This window comes from Pseudonaja textilis, chromosome 1 (genome assembly GCF_049901715.1).
Source record: "Pseudonaja textilis isolate UNSWEBS1 chromosome 1, rPseTex1.2, whole genome shotgun sequence".
Lineage (NCBI taxonomy): Eukaryota > Metazoa > Chordata > Lepidosauria > Squamata > Elapidae > Pseudonaja > Pseudonaja textilis.
This window is the reverse complement of record NC_141990.1, coordinates 16,965,057-16,982,966: the sequence shown is the minus strand read 5'-3', so window position 1 is coordinate 16,982,966 and position 17,910 is coordinate 16,965,057. Positions and strand designations below refer to the sequence as shown.

The 17,910-nt window shown below is 39.0% G+C and overlaps 1 protein-coding gene across 6 annotated transcripts in view; it reads left to right on the top strand.

Annotated features, from left to right (window-relative positions):
- CUX1 (cut like homeobox 1) overlaps nucleotides 1-17,910 on the top strand; it is a 335,407-nt gene that overhangs the window by 73,869 nt on the left and 243,628 nt on the right. The window contains exon 1 of one of the 6 annotated variants that reach the window (XM_087926758.1): nucleotides 15,356-15,476. The exons of the other annotated variants lie outside the window; for them this stretch is intronic. The gene's annotated coding sequence lies outside the window, so the exon portion shown is untranslated. Of the gene's footprint in view, nucleotides 1-15,355; nucleotides 15,477-17,910 lie in introns of those variants that run through there. 6 annotated transcript variants of the gene reach the window in all.

The window sequence follows — 17,910 nt, the reverse complement described above, 5'->3', positions numbered from 1 at the left end:
ATGTTTTTGGCTTCATGAGTTTTGTCATTTATTTATTCGCTTATTTAAATCGATTGATATGGCTATCCATCTGACTATCCATCTGACTAATGTGACCTTGGGCAGCTAGGAAAGATTACACTATATAATTTGAATTTTTTTTATATATATATATATATATATATATATATATATATATATATATATATATATATATATATATATATATATTCTCTCTCTCTCTCTCTCTCTCTCTCTCTCTCTCTCTGTGTGTGTGTGTGTGTGTGTGTCTATACACACACAAATGCGTATACCAATGAAAATGTTTGTGATGTGTTGGATTAATTTAGGAACTAAAAATTAAAATAAATGGGAATGGTTTAAAATAACTACAGTTTGCTTGAAAATGTAGTTGCTGCATGCTTTGCAAAGATTAAGGCCATCACTCCAGGAGCAAGAACCGACAGGGCCATCTTGTGCTCTCTCAGGTGATTACAGGCATCAGTAAGAATTTTTATTGAGATAACCAAAGAAAAGATTAGTTCACCTGAAATATTTGCAAAGTCTGGCCTCCCTTTGTCACAATAACTTTTACAAAGAACTTTTAATAATTTCTATTAATGTTTAATCCATATATCGAATAAACTGTATTTGGGGAGGACTAACCAATATTTAACAGCTTTGTGTCCTCCTCCTTTAGGGAAATCATATTAAAAACATAACCAATCTTTAACATTCTAAAAAAAGTGCAAAAAGAAAATAAAGCAAAATAAAGTAAAAGACGGAAAGTTCTATAAAAATAGAAGTAGTACCAAAGTATTGATGAGTTTTTAATTGTTTTAATTATTTATATTACACAGAGTATAATGGTGAAGGTGGCTGGAGCACATTTAATAAATTGTACTAAAGTAGGAATGATATTGCCTGTTGAGACTGGCAGGCAGAGATTTTAGGGAGCAGCTTTTCATTTTTTTACTTCTATCCTGGTACAGTCAATGTGTAATTATAACACATTTTAAATGGAATAATATAACAATATTATTATTCCTTCTCCTCCCCAAGAAGAAATTTATCACCAGATAAGTGGAAAAGAAAAAAAGAGAAGTGCTTTTTATTTATCCTGGTTCTGTTAGAAAGTGAGATACATATGGGTGATCCTAGTGAACATGGCCATTGATGACATATTTTTGTTTTTCGATGCCTACAAATATGCCAAATGTTTAATAAAATTAGTTGTACTTTGGCAATATCTCCAGCATTAGAGCAAACAGATTAAAGTTTTTTTTTTAAAGAATATTGTAGTCATTGCTATTTTAAAAGATAGCAAGTCTCTCTGAAATTCTAAATAGAAAAGTTACTATAAATGCTCATGGGAAGTAAAAGAGATCATTTTGAAGATTCTACTTTTGTAGATGCCACCAAACAAAATTCTTAATGGTATTTTATAAAATGTACAATGCTATAATTAAATGTTAATTTTCTTTAATCATCAGGTTAGCCTAGCACACCCCTGTTAGGGTGTTTTTCTGTTTTTATATGGGTGGCAGTGAAAATGTGTGTGTCTTTAGCTTCCTTGAGATTCTCTTTGTAGCAGGCATCTAGCATTTGAGGAATTTTTTTTTTTTTTTGTATGGATTTTGCCCATAGGTTAGAAATTAAGTGTCTCTTGGCTCCCAGCTTTCTGCCTGTTGCTGACCAAGATGCCAAAGAACCATCTTAAAATCTGTTGCAAGTAAATTGGTATTTAGAAGAACCCTAGAGCAGAGCCTCTACCTGACTCAAGTGTCAGTAGCAGTTACAGCCCTGAAATGTGTTTGTAGACTAGGGTGTTAAACTGCTTAAGAGATGAGAAAAATAGAGGAGTCAATTAGGCAGAATCTCTAGTTGGTACTCCTAGTAAATTCCTGTCATATCTTCTGGCTTGTAATCCTACCAGTTGTATAAGGAGTTTGCCTTTGGGAAGAGAAGCAGCAATACTAGCCACCTCTGGGTTTGTAACTGGGACAACCGCTCCTGCAAGAGAACCAACGTTTCTTGAAGCTAAGTTCTTGCTAGAGAAATATGGCACAGTTCTACAATGGTGATTTACTCAGATACTTTGACCACATAAGCATTAGATGTATGATATACAGGCATTGATTGCTACCATTGAGGATTGTTTCTGTGCCTTTAAATTTTCTTGTGCTACCCTATTCTGTTCAAGGACTAATCTAGCTGTAATGTCAGTTGCAGAAGCCAGAGGCCACCTCCCTCAATAATTTAACCCTGAAGTTGAGTTAATAATTGCTACCATAAGTATCCTCTGGTTGTTTTAATAGACCTTGTCAAGAGCAGTACCGAAATTTGCATCCTAGATTTGTTAAATATGTTTTTAGTTGATGTACAGTAGGCAAAACTCACTTTGAGTTTTGTGATACGAATAATTTGGGTATATATGTCCCTGGGTATGAGCAAACTGGAGTATAATAACATGTCCGCAGTATTTCCTTAACCAACTAATCCCTCTTAAAAATAATAATCAGCAACTATGGAATGCCAGATTTATTCTCCAAATCAGGACATTGCTACTCAAATCCACTTTCCTTTGGGTTCCTCATTAAGAAAGCAAGTACATCACATTATTTAAAGACCCAAGTGTTTTGTCCCCCTTTAATACAGTTTGACAAACCCCAATTGACAAAACATGTATTCTAAAACTTGCTGCTTATATTAGCATGATGAGTCACATGTTTAAGGAAAAGGGAAGTCTGGATAGGCAGGAAATGTTCAATTCTCTGTGTCTAAATCTGACTCAAGTCAAAAGCCAACTAATGGCTTTGGCACTGGCAAAATACTTGTTCACCTTTGTTTTTTCACGAAACTTGACATAGAATTTAGATTACCTTTCTCCAGGTTCTCATTTACGTCTTTGTTAAGGAAATGCCACCATTCTTTAGAAGTTCAAAAAACAGCCTCGCTTTAATAGATTCTTTGGCAAATCTTTGTCCCGTTATAAGTAAATTGCCAACTTTTAAGGGAAATGTTATGAGTTGCCTTGATGTTAGTCTTTCAGTATAATTGACAAACTATGGTGTTTCTAAACAAGGTCTTTCTTAAGACTGTACAGTAGGTCCTGTTACATAATGATGATACCCTGCATTTGAGTTGTCTGCAGTTAGTAGCTTTAATGTAACAGTTAATTACTGAGTGTTCTGGCCTTTACAGGATTAAGCTGTCAGAAATCTAAAAAAGTGTTTGTGTGTGTAGCTTTAATTAAAATAAGGCATTTTGCTTTCCCAGCTGTGCAGTTCCTGTAGATCTGCATCTAAGCATTCTTTATTAATTTTGAAAACGTAGTTGATCCTGATGATTTACAGTCAGGTAGGCATTCTGAAGAGCTGAAATTGGCCATAGAGATGTCATTAGGAGAAATGCATTTGTAAATAACAATAAGGTGCTTTGTTCTGTCTGCTACTGAAAATATCAGAAATGATAATTTGGAGGCTTAATAAAAACCAAGAAGCCATTTTTTTTCCTGTCTTTTTATTTCTTTGGAGTACACAGTACCAGAGGTGGAAACTGAATTGAATTTTTCTCAATATACAATACTTTATGTTCAAAGCAGATTTACATTATAGCTACAAATAAGTAATGAAAATGTTAACCAGTTAAATAGAACACTTACAACAATAGCTGTTTAAGGTTTTATCTGGATGCAGAATTCAGGTATGAAAAGCCTTCTGCGTGGCAATTTTTAGACTTGGCTTTCTGAGAAATTTTAAATAATAAACAGTTCCCCTGAGAGTTCAAGGACCTACCTCCAGGGAAATCTGTCACTATGATCTGTGTGAGTGGCTGTTCTTATTATGTCTCTTACTCTGCCTCTTCTAGGGATGGGTAGTTTGACTATCTTTCCCCCACACTTCCTTAGCTTAGCTGAAATGTCTCAGAATGGTTGATAACATAAAAGAGGCTTCTTTATTGAGTTTCCACTAAGCAAGTGGTCTGCAGTTACAGACCAGAGAGAGGCTGTAATTGCTACTGCATACATATTTTGACCAAAACATGGAAGTGCAGAACATTGTATAATTGGGGCTGGGATTGTCTGCCATATTGTTTGCTCTAAAAATGCTTCAGAAGCCCAAATAAATTATTCTTTGCTATAGTGGTTAATAGGGACATAGTGGTGATCAGAAAAGTCAGAAATCAGAAAGGTGTCGATCAGAAAGGTCGGCAGTTTGGTGGTTCAAATCCCTAGCACTGCGTAATGGAGTGAGCTCCCGTTACTTGTCCCAGCTTCTACCAACCTAGCAGTTCAAAAGCATGTAAAAATCCAAGTAGAAAAATAGGGACCCCTTTGGTGGGAAGGTAACAGTGTTCCGTGCGCCTTTGGCGTTTAGTCGTGCCGGCCACATGGCCACAGAGATGTCTTCAGAAGGCGCTGATTCTTCAGCTTTGTAACAAAGATGAGCATTGCCCCCTAGAGCCGGAAACGACTAGCGTGTATGTGCAAGGGGAAGATTTACCTTTACCTTTATAGTGGTTAATATCATCTATAACAGGGGTGTCCAACTTGTGGCATCACATCGTCATGTGACATATCATGACTTTTTCCCTTCGCTAAACTGGGGGTGAGGGTGGCCAGCGTATGACGCATCTGGGCCGTGAGTTTAACAGTCCTGATTTATACCATGCCTAGCTGACAGTCCAGCTGATGTAAATTTGGTTCCTTCTCTGGCAATACTACCAAGTAGTGCTATAGGTAGCCTTGAAAGTTTCATTGGTTTCATTGTTACTCTTCTTTCTGACCTTGGAATATGTTTCCTGGATAAAATACAGGACAGTCTTTTAATAATCTACAGATCATGTTTTTCCTTGATGTTGAGTGTCAAATCCAGCTGTAATCTAAGGTAAATCATGGAGTATAATCAAGCAGTAGGTACATTTTGATCACAAACAGCTTCTAAATAATCTGGAAAAAGAAAAACCTGTGAGTTGATAAAAGACAAAAAATGAGCTCTTGAACAGGCCAACTTTTTAATATTTGTAGAATTCTGATGGCCCACTGCTAACACCCAATTATCTTCTAAGGAATTGGAAATTTTGAACCATGAAGAAATTCTTCATGGCTTTTTTCTCCTTCCCCAGGAAGCTCACGATCTCATTCTCATAATCTTAGAATTACCTAAGACACTTTTAGTAAATTTATATAATGGCTTAAATTTAGTTTTGTGTGTAAATTCTTTTTGTGTGTGTGCCATAGCAATAATTTATTTAAAGCACTTTTTTTTTTACCATGTAGGCTTGTTTTATATAGTTCTTTTACCCCCAAACTATAACATTGAGTTTAAAAATGCATTAAAAATATTCAGTTGAAATATTGGACTGAATGCAGTAGGAAGGCAAATATATGTGTCCCAGGATAATGTTGCAAGATCCAATCTGGGTCAGTCACAGGGACCAGAGTTTCCTCTTCAGAGCTTGGAAGGCAAAACCTCTGGTCCTGCTGACTGACCCAGATTGTAGTCTAGATTTGTTTTTGCTCAATGTGATATAGTTGGAAAAGACTTTGGAATTAAAATTCTTATCACACTTTTTAAGAGAGAAAAGAATTATATTATTTTTATATTCTGACATTTATTGTACACGAGAGACCCTCTTTGAGAGAGATGGGTGGCTCACAAAGTGAAAATAAAAAAAATAAATATTTATTATAATTTATATATGAATTACGTAGAATAGTCTATCCCTAACTTGGTACTATCCAGGTTTATTAGACTGCAATTACATAATTTTTAACAAAAACACAGTATAAATATGTTTCATCTCTCTTAGGATTGCCTTCTAGTTCTTGCCATTATTCAGTTAACTTTTGTCAGAAAGTGCTTATTCATATCAGATTTAATTCATATTTCAATTTTTCATTACAGAAATTAGTACAAGAGCCCATACTCACATATTTAATTTCATGGTACCCTAAGACTGTTGGAATGCAGAAACATTACTTTGCACTCTTGCTGCGAAGAGATTGGGGGAGGGGGAGAGGAATGAACATCAAGGTAAAGTGATTGTCTTCTGTATCTAATCTTTGGGTCAGTGACCATTTCACACTTGAAGGAGATGAACAGCCTCTAAGTACAGCACATGATATGTAACTTCTAATCATCTCCATCTCCAGAAGAAGACATTTCCTCCAGGACTCCAAACAAAGCAATGTATGCACCGTCACCCATGTTCATACAGATCCCTATTTTTTGATACATATTTCCCATTCACATCAATTTTGACCCATGCAGATTAGCGGGGGGGGGGGGGTAATTTCCTTGCTTGGCGTTCCAAGAGAAAAGAATGACATTATAGGTATACATGTGGCCCTCAACTTAAGACTGTTGGTTTAACAATCATTCAGAGTTATGGTGCTGAAAAAAGTTATTTACAATGGTCTTTGCACTTACAACTGTTGTGGCATATTCACACTCACATGGATTAGAATTCGGATGCTTGCCAACTGGCATGTATATAAATCCTGAGCTCATGCGATCACCATTGGTGGCCTTCCCTGGAGGCTTCTGACAAGAGAGTTAATGGGGAAAGCCATGTTTACTAAACAATCATGTGATTTGCTTAATGATCATGGCAAAAGAAAGGTTGAAAAATCTCATACAATTCACTTAATTCCCCCTTCACTTAGTGGTGGAAGTTCTGGTCTTAATTGTGGTTGTAAATTGAGGACTAGCTGTATAACTGAAAAGTAAGCCATTCTTGTCTCTCTTGTTGCTGGGCTAGATAGAAAAAGCAAGGCTTTGAATTTTTCATGGGTTGGAGATTCTCCATGCCTGATGTTATAGGGAACAATGAATTAATGTATGTATTTGCAGATAAAAAGGATTTGATGAATTCATTTGCATGGCAGAAACATAAAATCTGAGTGTGGAACCCTCAGAAATTTTACTGTATCCTAAGATAGCAATTTGACTAAGAGGGCATGCAATAATGAGTTGTTAGTAGTATCCAGAAGAACAATCACACTGCTGGAAAAATAAAACAGAATTTAGTGGGACATTGAAAAGTAAAATGTTTAAAGCAAGCAGAAAACCACCATCTACACCAGAAACTATACTCAAAGACTCCACCCCAAATTACCCCATTTCTGTATTATATGACACCTGCCCCTTGAGAACGATTTACAATCAAATAAAAATGTATGGGAGAAGTAGAGAAACAATTTTTTTAATGTGGAATTCTTTTTGAATTAACACATTTTAATGTTGAATATATGGAAAAATAAAACTGCACTGCTATCCATCTATGTCCCCAGAGTGACAATAAATCACTTTTCCCCTTTTAAAATGTCTGGCTCCATAATTTATGTTTGCATAGGCCTTTAATAAATTCATAATAGGTGTTTTAGTTGGCAAGCATCATTCCAGGGATTAAGGACTTTTAAAAAATACTATGCTTTTGTTCTTGACCATAATTAGGTGTGGAAAAATGTATATGCATTTTTACTAATCACAAAAAATCATTTGATTTCTGTTTTACTTTTGCAGAAGTGCTTGTGCACAGACCATTTTAAACAATAAATAACTTAAATTAAGTAGAATTATGACCGGTATTTTGTTAAACCTGAAGACGTTTAAAACAAGATCTGTATTTTGTGGCAGCAAAGAATTTATATAGCCATGGTTAAAACTGAATTTATGGCTGGGCCTGAACATCTGGTTTCCCTACCCAAAACATGCAGCTGATTTTTCTGTGTACTTCTTCCATAGGGTATATAGCCTCAGTGATGAGAAGAAATCATCCAATTTTCTAGTCAGGGCCTGGAGCAAATTTGTGTCTTTGTCAGAAGCAATTGTATAAATTTAAAATAGTTTGCATGAGCTTAGCAGATGCCAAACTAGTATCCTCAGATATACTGAATGATTTTGAAAAAAGAAAGACATCTCCAATTTAACCATATGAGCTGAAATAGATATTGGGTAGGTAGATTCTTTACTTTTTAGAAAATGAGTTAATATCATGGCTAACAGTGTTTAGCTTGCTGATTCTTCACAGGAACAGACTTTGGGTGGAAGAGTATAAATGTGCATTTTATAATAGAGGCCAAGCAAGGAGGCTAGTACTGTAATTTATTTTTTCTGTTTTTGGGAAATCTTTAGCATATTGAAATATGGACTGTGGAGAGGAATAATCACAAGAATTGAGAAAGGCCTTTTTGTTTAAAAAGCAAAAACTGCAGACAGCCCTTGGCTTATGACCACAATTAAGCCCAAAATTTCTGTTGCTAACCAAAACAGTTGTTAAGTGAGTTTTGGCCCATTATATGACCTTTCCTGCCATAGTTGTTAAAGGAATCACTGCAGTTGTTAAGTTAGTAATATGGTTAGTAATAAGTGAATCTGGCTTTGCCATTGACTTCGCTTGCGAGAAGGTTGCAAAAGTTGATCACGTGACCCCCGGGACACTGCAGCCATCATACATATGAATCAGTTGCCAAGCATCTGAATTTTGATCACGTGATCATCACAGGTATTCTGCAATGGTCATAAGTGTGAATTGGTCTTAAGTCGCTTTTTTCAGTGCTGTTGTAACTTCAAAGAGTCACTAAATGAATGGTTGTAAGTCAAGGATTACCTGTACGTTGTTTGATTTATTTCTGATGATTTATGGTTTGTTTTTTTAGTTCTCTTTAATATTGTTGAGATTAAATGTAGAATAGATTTGCTTCTTAAGGTTTTCTCTCAAAGCAAGAAGGCTGCCCTCTTGCCTTGTCCTGCAAATGCAGTCTTTAGTCCAGAAGAATTGTGCATTTCCACTTATTTTATTGAGTAGACAGGAACAAACTCTACTGCTATAAACTTAACCATTTTCTAAGAGCAATATCAAATCAATATCAATATCATTTGTACATTGCATATTACCTTGATGGCATGTACTATTAGACTTAGACTAACTTTATTGTCACTTTGAATGTACACTAATTGGCATACGTTAAAATGAAATTTTGTTACATACAGCTCTTAAAGGGTCTCCATTTCTAAAATACACTACATAAACATGACAAAATAAATAAATACAAAGTTATGCATATGTCCACATATATTATATGACATGGAGAAAAAAACAGTTTAGTTTGGATGTATACATGTACATGACGAGAGAAACAAATCTTGCAAGTTTACCAGACGGAGGGCAATAGGGAACAGAGCTGTTGTTATACAGCTCTATACAGAATTATGTAGCCTCCGTATCAGGGAAGAGTACCCTCACAACATTTCCCTGAAGCTTTGGAGTAACATCACCAGAGATAACAATTCGATATGGGGCTACCCTTGTAGAGCATTTGGAAGCTCCAACTGGTGCAGAGTGTGGCTGAAACATATCTCTTTTTGAGTATTACAAAGAAGAAGCTGTATTTTGGCTAAGCTGGCCCATGGAGAACATTTGGTATATGATTTGAAGAGTTTGAAACTTACAACAATCCTTGTCTTACATATATTGCAGAGGGAAAAATAGGCATATGTTCGTTCCCTCCCTCCCCCTCTCTCTCTGTCTCTCTCTCTCTCTCTCTCTCTCTCTCTCTCTCTCACACACACACACACACACACACACACACACACACGTTTGTCAGTGCAGAAGGAGATCTCTGGTGTGTGTGTGGTCTCGGTCCCCCACCTCACCCCTGCAGCGTTTGGAATATTTAGTATTCCTGTGAAGAAATAATCATGCTTTTAAAAATAAAAGGGGAAAGAAAGTAAAGCTTTATTTAGCTGATTCTGAAACCAATTAGAAGATTGGATGTGCTTCCTGTTGTAAACACCCATTTAGACTGCTTAAAATAGATAGTATATACTTAACTGAGTGGAAGGATGCTTTCGCTTCCTGTGAATATGCTGAGGTAGTTTTACAACACTCCAAGAACCTTCTGTTTGGCCTAGGGATAAGAAGAAGCCTGAATATTGTCAGTGGCAAAATCATTCTTGCTTGGGATGAGGGTGCAGACATCTAGGCAAAGACATAGTTAACTACAAACAAAGTTTATTGCGTAATAAACTCTTCTTCTAAATCAGTTAATCTCCCCAGATACATATTTTGTACTAGGTTTAATGGTGCCTGTGAAGGAAAAGAACGATCATGAATAAGACGCATACAACTTTCTACACTCTGAAGCCACACTATTCCATTGACCTCTAGGTTTATAGGAAACTGGGGTAATTATCATGTTAGTGTTTTTAAACTTGCATTGCTGGCTGGGGAATTCTGGGAGTTGAAATCCATATACATCTTAAATTTAACAAGCTTGAAAACACTTTGTTTATTAACTTCTGCAGATATTTCATTATTACCAACATGATGGCAAAGCTTTCTTCAAAATAGGTTTATTAATATTTTAAATAGAGGATAAATGCAGTCAAGTGCAAAGTGGAGACATTGTCTTGTTATAGTATGCAGAGTGATTCTTGGAGTGGATTAAAGTATACCCAGGTTCAGTTTAGATATAGGTGGTACTTATAAATCTTGGACTGCTGTTCCACACCTGTCTGTCTTTAGAGTGCACATGTTTTTTTTGCTGGGTTAATGTAGATGGGCTGAATAAGACCTGTTACATCTTGTGTGATGGTATCCAGTTATACATCTCAACTCAAGGCAAGCTAAGTTTTGCCGAAAATATTTTATCCTGGTGTCTGGAGGCACGAAGGTTCTGGATGGGATACAACAGGCTTCTGCTGAACCCTGGCAAGATTGAGTGGCTTTGAATTGTGGGGTCTGCTAATTCTAGGATTATGACATCTTTGGTGCTGGATGGGGTTTTCCTGCCCCAAACAGACCCAGTCTACAATTTGGGAATCCTTTTAAACTCATGGCTCCGGCTTCAAGGAGCTGGTAGCAGTTTATGCCTCTGAGATTAAAATTAATTTTCTTCTTTTGAGGTTTGGCCCTTAGCCAGCTCTTTAAATAAAGGCGGCTTAAGAAAGCTATCGACAAAGTCCAGTTACTGGGTTTTTCACTGGGAAGCTTCTGGATTATAAATACACTCGAAACAAGAATATGGGGATGTGGGCTTTCAATTTAATCTAACCCAAACCTATAATTTATCATCAATATTGAAATTTTGTAGGGCCTTTACATTAATTAATGTAAATGCATAATGCATTGTCTTCAGCAGTCCTCTTTAGATTCTAAGTGCCTGTGTGCATGTGGGTATAGTTCAATAGAGTCTTTTGAGCCATTTGATCCTTTGTTCCTTTTATAGGGATTCCAGGATGAGTCATATCTATCCCATCCTCAAGACATTTCTGGGCAGAGAGCTCAACTTCTATTTTTTGCTCCCCTTATCTGATAAGAACCCAAGAATATCTTCCCAGGTTCCTCAGTTCTGTGCCTCAGTATGTGCTATTCACATTACTTGTCCTTAAAGATTTAGATTTTTGTCTATTTAATTTCATTTTATCCTATTTTATCCTGTCATTAAAGTATTTTAATTTTTATATTTTTATATTTTATCTTCCATCCTTATTGTTTTTTACATAATATATCCTAGTTATACTTATTTTCCTTTCTGTGGTTACAAGAGTCCAGTGATTTGGGTGACTCCTGTCCTTGCTGATTGGACTGAGTCTGTCAAAGCTGTCTAAGCTCCGCCTCTGTTGTTGGTTCCTCCCCAGCTTTCGACTCAGTCTCTCAGCCAGGATGGACATGTTTTTCAGCAGCTCCACTTCGGTTTTGCTGGGAATGGAGTTTTTTTTTTATTGCGTTTGCTTCTTTTCAACAGCAGAAGGAGGTCAGTCCCACAGTGTTCCCTGTGGGAACGGCCCAGACAACTTGACAAAAAAGGGTTTTTAATGCCCTATGTAACGAGAAAAGTGCATATGGGTTTTTAACACCCTAGCCAAGCTCAGCAGAGCTCTGGGGCTTCTGCCCCAAGTGTAGAGATCCTGGCCGCGTGGTAGCAGTTCGTGTGATTGGCAGGCAGAATCAGACCGCGAAACAGCTGATCGGCGCTAAAATTGGCCACAAGTGCCAGTGCTGGGACAATGACTCAGCGCTGAGGCTGGAAATGGCATGGCACACCTGTAGAGACCTCCTGGATCCAGGCCATCCAACTGGACCTAGTGAGGCTTCTTAGGGCATGAAGTGGTAACAAAAGCCCACCCAAAAGCCTGAAGGAAAGGAGCTGGTAGGGCATGGTTGCAGCCCAGCGTTAGGCCTAGCCAGGCCTGTTTCAAGCCTGAGGAATGGTAAGAGAGATCTTCCTACAGGGGAACCTGCTGAGGGGGGGGGCAGGCATTATTAGCAGCCATTACCTCCCCCCCTTTCTCTCTTTCCAGTGGCACATATATCCTTATCCTTCAGGTCAAGATGGTGGATGCACAGGCTCCAGGCAAGCCTCAAAAGGAAGGTGGTCACAGCCCCTCAAGTTCTAGAGGAAACAACCAGGAGCAGAGATTCAAAAAAAGCCCCAGCTTCAAAAAACGCCTCAAAGACAGAGGACAAGGACGCCATGAGGCATCAGAAAGCTCTAGAGAAGCAGCTCAAAAAACCCCAATGAGCTGTGGGTGGGCGGAGTCATAGGTCTCCTCCCCAGGCTGACTCAGGTTCAGTACAACAGGCCAGTGACCTGCAAGTAGAGCCTGGGCCTGCTCCTGGGTGTAGGCATCGGGTTCAGGCCTGGTCCCCAGATCAGACCTTGGAGCCTACAGACCTACAGTTAACTTCAGTAGGCAGAGGTTATGAAAGAGCTCGTACAAGTGGCATTTCAGGAAGAACCATGGGAGCAACCCCCAAACAGGCCCAGGCCTGATATAGAGGCCACATTTACGCCTACAGCTGCAGGCCTTTGTCTTTCAGAGTCAACTGAACTGGAAGTGCCTGCTCATATGGAGGCCATCATATCCAAGGCTGTCCAGAAGGGGGATAGTTGAGAGTCTCCAATTACTTAGGGCCCAGGATCAGTGGCATCTGAAAGATCTATTATCTCAGGGCCTGATCCAACTATTCAACATAGGATCAGGCCAATCTTACAGGACCCAGGTTCACCTGCTCCATCAGTGCACAGTCAGTCCTCTATGGCAACAGAAGAGGATCAGAGATCACTTCAGACAATTTTCGAGAGCATTCGGGAGGGTGACTTACTCACATCAATTGATCTGACTGAAGCTTATTTTCATATCTGGATATGTCAGTCACGTAGATGTTTCCTGTGTTTCTGTTGTTTTGGGAGACATTACTAATAGAGGGCCATGCCATTTGGGCTATCCTCTGCACCTAGAGATTTTATGAAGGTGTTGGCAGCCCTAGCAGTACCTTTATGTGTTATCCCAGTACATGTGCCGTGTTACCTGGATGATATTTTAATCCAGTCATCCTCAGAACGCATGGCCCTGAGAGACATACAGACTACAGTCTTGTTGTTACAGGCCCATGGCTTTTCCATTAATTCTAAGAAAAATCATTTCTCCCCCACTATATGTTTATTGCATTTGGGGGCTAATATTGATAGTATCTTTTGCAGAGTTTTTCTTTCCCAGGATCGGCAGGAAAGTCTACAGGTCCTGGCAGGCAGGATTCAGAGAGAAGGGACCATTTCTCTGGCCGCCCTCTCACAGCTTCTGGGGAAGATGGTGTCATGCATTTCCATTGTGCCTTGGGCACGTCTGCATTTGAGGACTCTCCAGTGATTCCTCTTGCCTTATCCAGAGGCAGATAGGAATCACTCCTTGTTTAAGGTCAGAGATCCCAGATTGGTGATAAATTCATTCCGGTTGTGGCAATCCCAAGCGATTTGCAAAGGGCACCTCTTCAAGGAGTCTTTACAGCTCGTCATTACAACTGATGCCAGCCTCTTCAGATGGGGAGCGCATCTTCAATCCCAGATGGCATAAGGCCAGTGGCCAGGGCCAGAACAGGGAAGGAATATCAACTGGTTAGAGTTGAGAGCGGTCCGATTGGCCTTCAAAAGCTTCAACGTTTCAGTACAAGGGACTCACGTCCTGATTATGATGGACAATGTGGCCACCAAGGCCCACATAAACAGAAAGGAGGCACAAGGTCCAGGTCTCTGATGATGGAAGCGGAAAGCCTGGGGTGCTGGGTGGAGAGAAATTTCTTGTCCATTTGGGCAGAGCACATTTCAGGTCTAGACAATGTGCAAGCGGACTGGCTGAGCCTTCCACAAATCGCATTTACGATGCTACCTGGAACACTTTTAGCCAGTGGTGCCTTAAGGCTGGTCTTCATCCCATGGCAGTTTCCATAGCCAATATATTAAATTTCCTTCAGGATGGTCTGGATAGGGACTTTCAGCCAATACTCTTTGTTGGCAAGTAGCGGCCTTGTCTTCCCTTTGGGAGGTCGGGGTCCCTATCTCTCAATCCCACTATTTGTAGGTTTCTTAAGGCAGCATCTAATATTAGACCTCCAGTGGTACACAGATTCCCGACATGGGACCTGCCCAATGTGCTACAGTCTCTGACTTGGGCTTCCTTTATGCCTCTTAGTTCTATTAGCCACATATGTTGACGATTAAGGTGACATCTTTAGTGGCAATTACATTGACGAGGAGGATTTCAGAGCTGGCAGCTCTGTCAGCTCTGAAATCTTACAGAAGGGAAGACTTCTGTATCTTCCACCCAGATAGGATAGTTCTCAGATTAGAACCTTTGTTCCTAAGATCAATTCATGGTTTCATAGACCTCAGGAGCTTACCCTGCCTAATTTCTGTCCTAACCCTACTCACGCCTTGGAACAGGCATGGCACATTCACTGAGCATTGAAGATTTATATTCGACGAATGGCGGGTTTTCATAGAACGAAGGCTCTCTTTGTATCATTTCAACCGGCCACCTTGGGTGGTAAAGTCACACCATCCACAGTGGGCAGATGGATTCGTTCCTGCATCTCCAGAGCCTATGAAAATAGGTCTCTTCCGGTGCCTTGGGGTGTGACTGACCACTCTACAAGAAGCATGGCTACGACGGTGGCCTGGGCTACACAGGCACCTATTGAAGAAATCTGCAGGGCTGCTACATGGTCTTCGCCCTCTCCATTCATCTGACATTATCGGTTGGACGTATTCGCATTGGCAGATGTTGCGTTTGGCAGAAGGGTTCTGCAAAGTGTTCATGGGCAAAGGAATGAGCAGGACCAGACTTGAGCCTTCCCACGGACAATCCAGCTTTGGTATGTCACTTGACCGCCATAACCACAGAAAGGAGAAGGAACGGTGGTCTTACCTGAATGTTCTTTCTCTTTTTGTGGTGAGAGAGTCCAGGCCCGCCCTAAGTACGTCTGGTTGGGGGCATGGAATGTGGGGAGCGATAATGTGTGTTTTTCTTGTTATATATGTAGGGACATGTCCGGTCTGTCATGTTTCTTCGCCGAAAGCTGGGGAGGAGCCAGCAACAGAGGCGGAGCTTAGACAGCTTTGACAGACTCAGTCCCAGTCAACGAAGACAGGAGTCACTGGACTCTCAATCACTGGACTCTCTCACCACAGAAAGAGAAAGAACATTCAGGTAAGACCAATGTTCCGTACATGTGAATTGACATTTTCGTATGTTTTATGTCCCTCTTGTCTGCTCTTATGGCTATAATAAAATTATTGGATTTAATGTAGGCATATTAATTGATCTTACATGCATCTTTAATCCTACTTAAATGTGGTGGATAAAAAGCTTTTCAGGGATGGCTCTTTCCCAGGTTGTCACTCTCAATTAGTTTTTTATTTAGACAGCATGCAAAAACATTTTTGTTTTCCCAGGTTTTTAATTACTGCTAATGTTAATGCTTCAGATGCTTTTGTTTTATTGTATGGTTGAATTACTTGTTTTGATCTTTTCATTTTATTTTCTATTTCTTTTCTATTTCTGTTTCTTACTAATCTGTTAGTTCTGGTAACTTAACTTGAATGCAGAAGATGATTGATATAAACTAATACATTAATATACTAAACAACCAGTGTTTCCAATTTAGAAAATCCAACTATTGACAGCATTTTTATCTTTTAAGATTAGATCATGGGGAAAAAATTTGAACAGCTTTTAAAGAGAGTCTACATTCCATGAATATAGAGTGTAAATGGACAGTTTCCTTATATGATTAAATAGTATTTTGACTCAGTAAGCTAGTTTTGAAAGTCTTGAAACATTTTGTCTGCAATATTGAACAAAAAAAAATCTTCCTACACAGTTTGTTGAGAGCAGGGTGTAAGGGGAAGACATCAAGGGAAGGCTAAAATATTATGATGAATTAGTAACTATATCAGGTTTGTGAAAATTTGACCTATTTGACAGTCTGAAGTACACACTAGACTAGAACATTGCAGCCCTCAAGCAAATCCCTTTTTGAATATAATAAACATCTAAAATTTCCCACCCTACTGTAAATAGGATAGAGGTGCCTAGAGCACTCTGAATTTATCAGTGCTATTAAAAGAAAGTACAGAGTGCTGCAAATATAAGGACACATGCTTGAAAGATCACCTCTTAAGTAGCAATGTTAAACAACTCTATTCTAAGCTGGTAGTTTTAGAATGAGTGTGTATTTTGGGGTTGGATATTTGATCTTGAATTCTGCAGTCAACAAAAAGTGCTGTGAAGAAAGCCTATATCAACCTGTTTCCTGGGTGTTAACACTGCTAGAATGAGTTGTGCATTATTTGATAAATGCCTGTAGCATGTATCTTGATTGTTGCCTGTCTGTCTAGGCCACTACGACCTAGCAGAAGGGCACTAATGGGTTGCTTCGGGGATGGACAAGATCTCATTCAGGGCAGGAGGATTCTTGTCTGATATAAAGTACGTGGTCCTTCTCCTAAAGATGACCTGCTGGGCTTGTACCTGGAGATACTTGAAAATTATTGCTGCATAATAAGCGTCTCTTTCTTGTACTGGATAGGATGATGGCTGATCAGCTTTATGTATTATTCTTTGAGGGGATGGATTGTCTGGATATATTCCAGTCAGATTTCAGAGTTAGTTAGCCTCTGAAACTTTCTTAGTCATTCTGACAGATTATCTTCTCTGAGGGAATGACTGGGAGACCACAACTCTGCTGGTCCTCCTCAATCTCTTGGTGGCTTTTGATAGCATTGACCACAATGTCATGTTACCTAGGGCTGTATGGAAGACATTGTTCTTCAGTGGTAACAATTCTACTGTATTTCCATGGTCAACTGCAATCTTGAGCTTTGGGGATTTCTGTTCATTCCTGTAGCTTCAGGGATCCATTCTGCCACCCTTGTTTATTTTTTAATATCTGTGTAAAGCTGCTATGAGACATCCTTAGAAAGTTTAAAGTTGATTGTATGCTGATGATAAAGAGCTTTATTTTTCTCTCTCATCAGAGTTAGGGGAGGATTTTGGACCAGGACTTTAATGGGCTTGAAGAGGGGCGAGTAGATTGGAGGTACTGTAAACAGACAGCATAAAAATTCAAAATTAGGTTTTTGATTCTGGATGGAGTGGCTTTTCCCCCGAAGGAACAAGGGAACAGGCTTCATGAAATCTGGGATTAATTTCTGTACTGAGCCTGAGCGATGCAGAATGCATTCTCCAGCTGTGCTTGGTCTGGCAGTTGTGACTGTTCCTGGAAAGGGATGGTGTGTCCTCACAATTCTAGCCTTCCATTTAATTTTTTTCTCTTGGCAACTGAAATGCTGGACTTGGCACAGAATGTGGTAGCAAGGCTGTTAGCATCAGCATACACAGATTTCTTCTTAGATAGTTACAGATACAATTTTTCAAACTATAATTTTTGGTAATCCGGTATTTGAGGTAGAATTTACTTAATAGAATTAATTCAGAGGAAATAGATGGCTGCCCTCAATATCTCTAAATTAGTCATTTTGCTTTTATTCCAGGGAAAATAGTTTAACAATTTAGTGCATTAAAACCTCAAAGACACTAAATGCTAAATCTGTTGATTCATTATTAAGTGATAACACTGAGA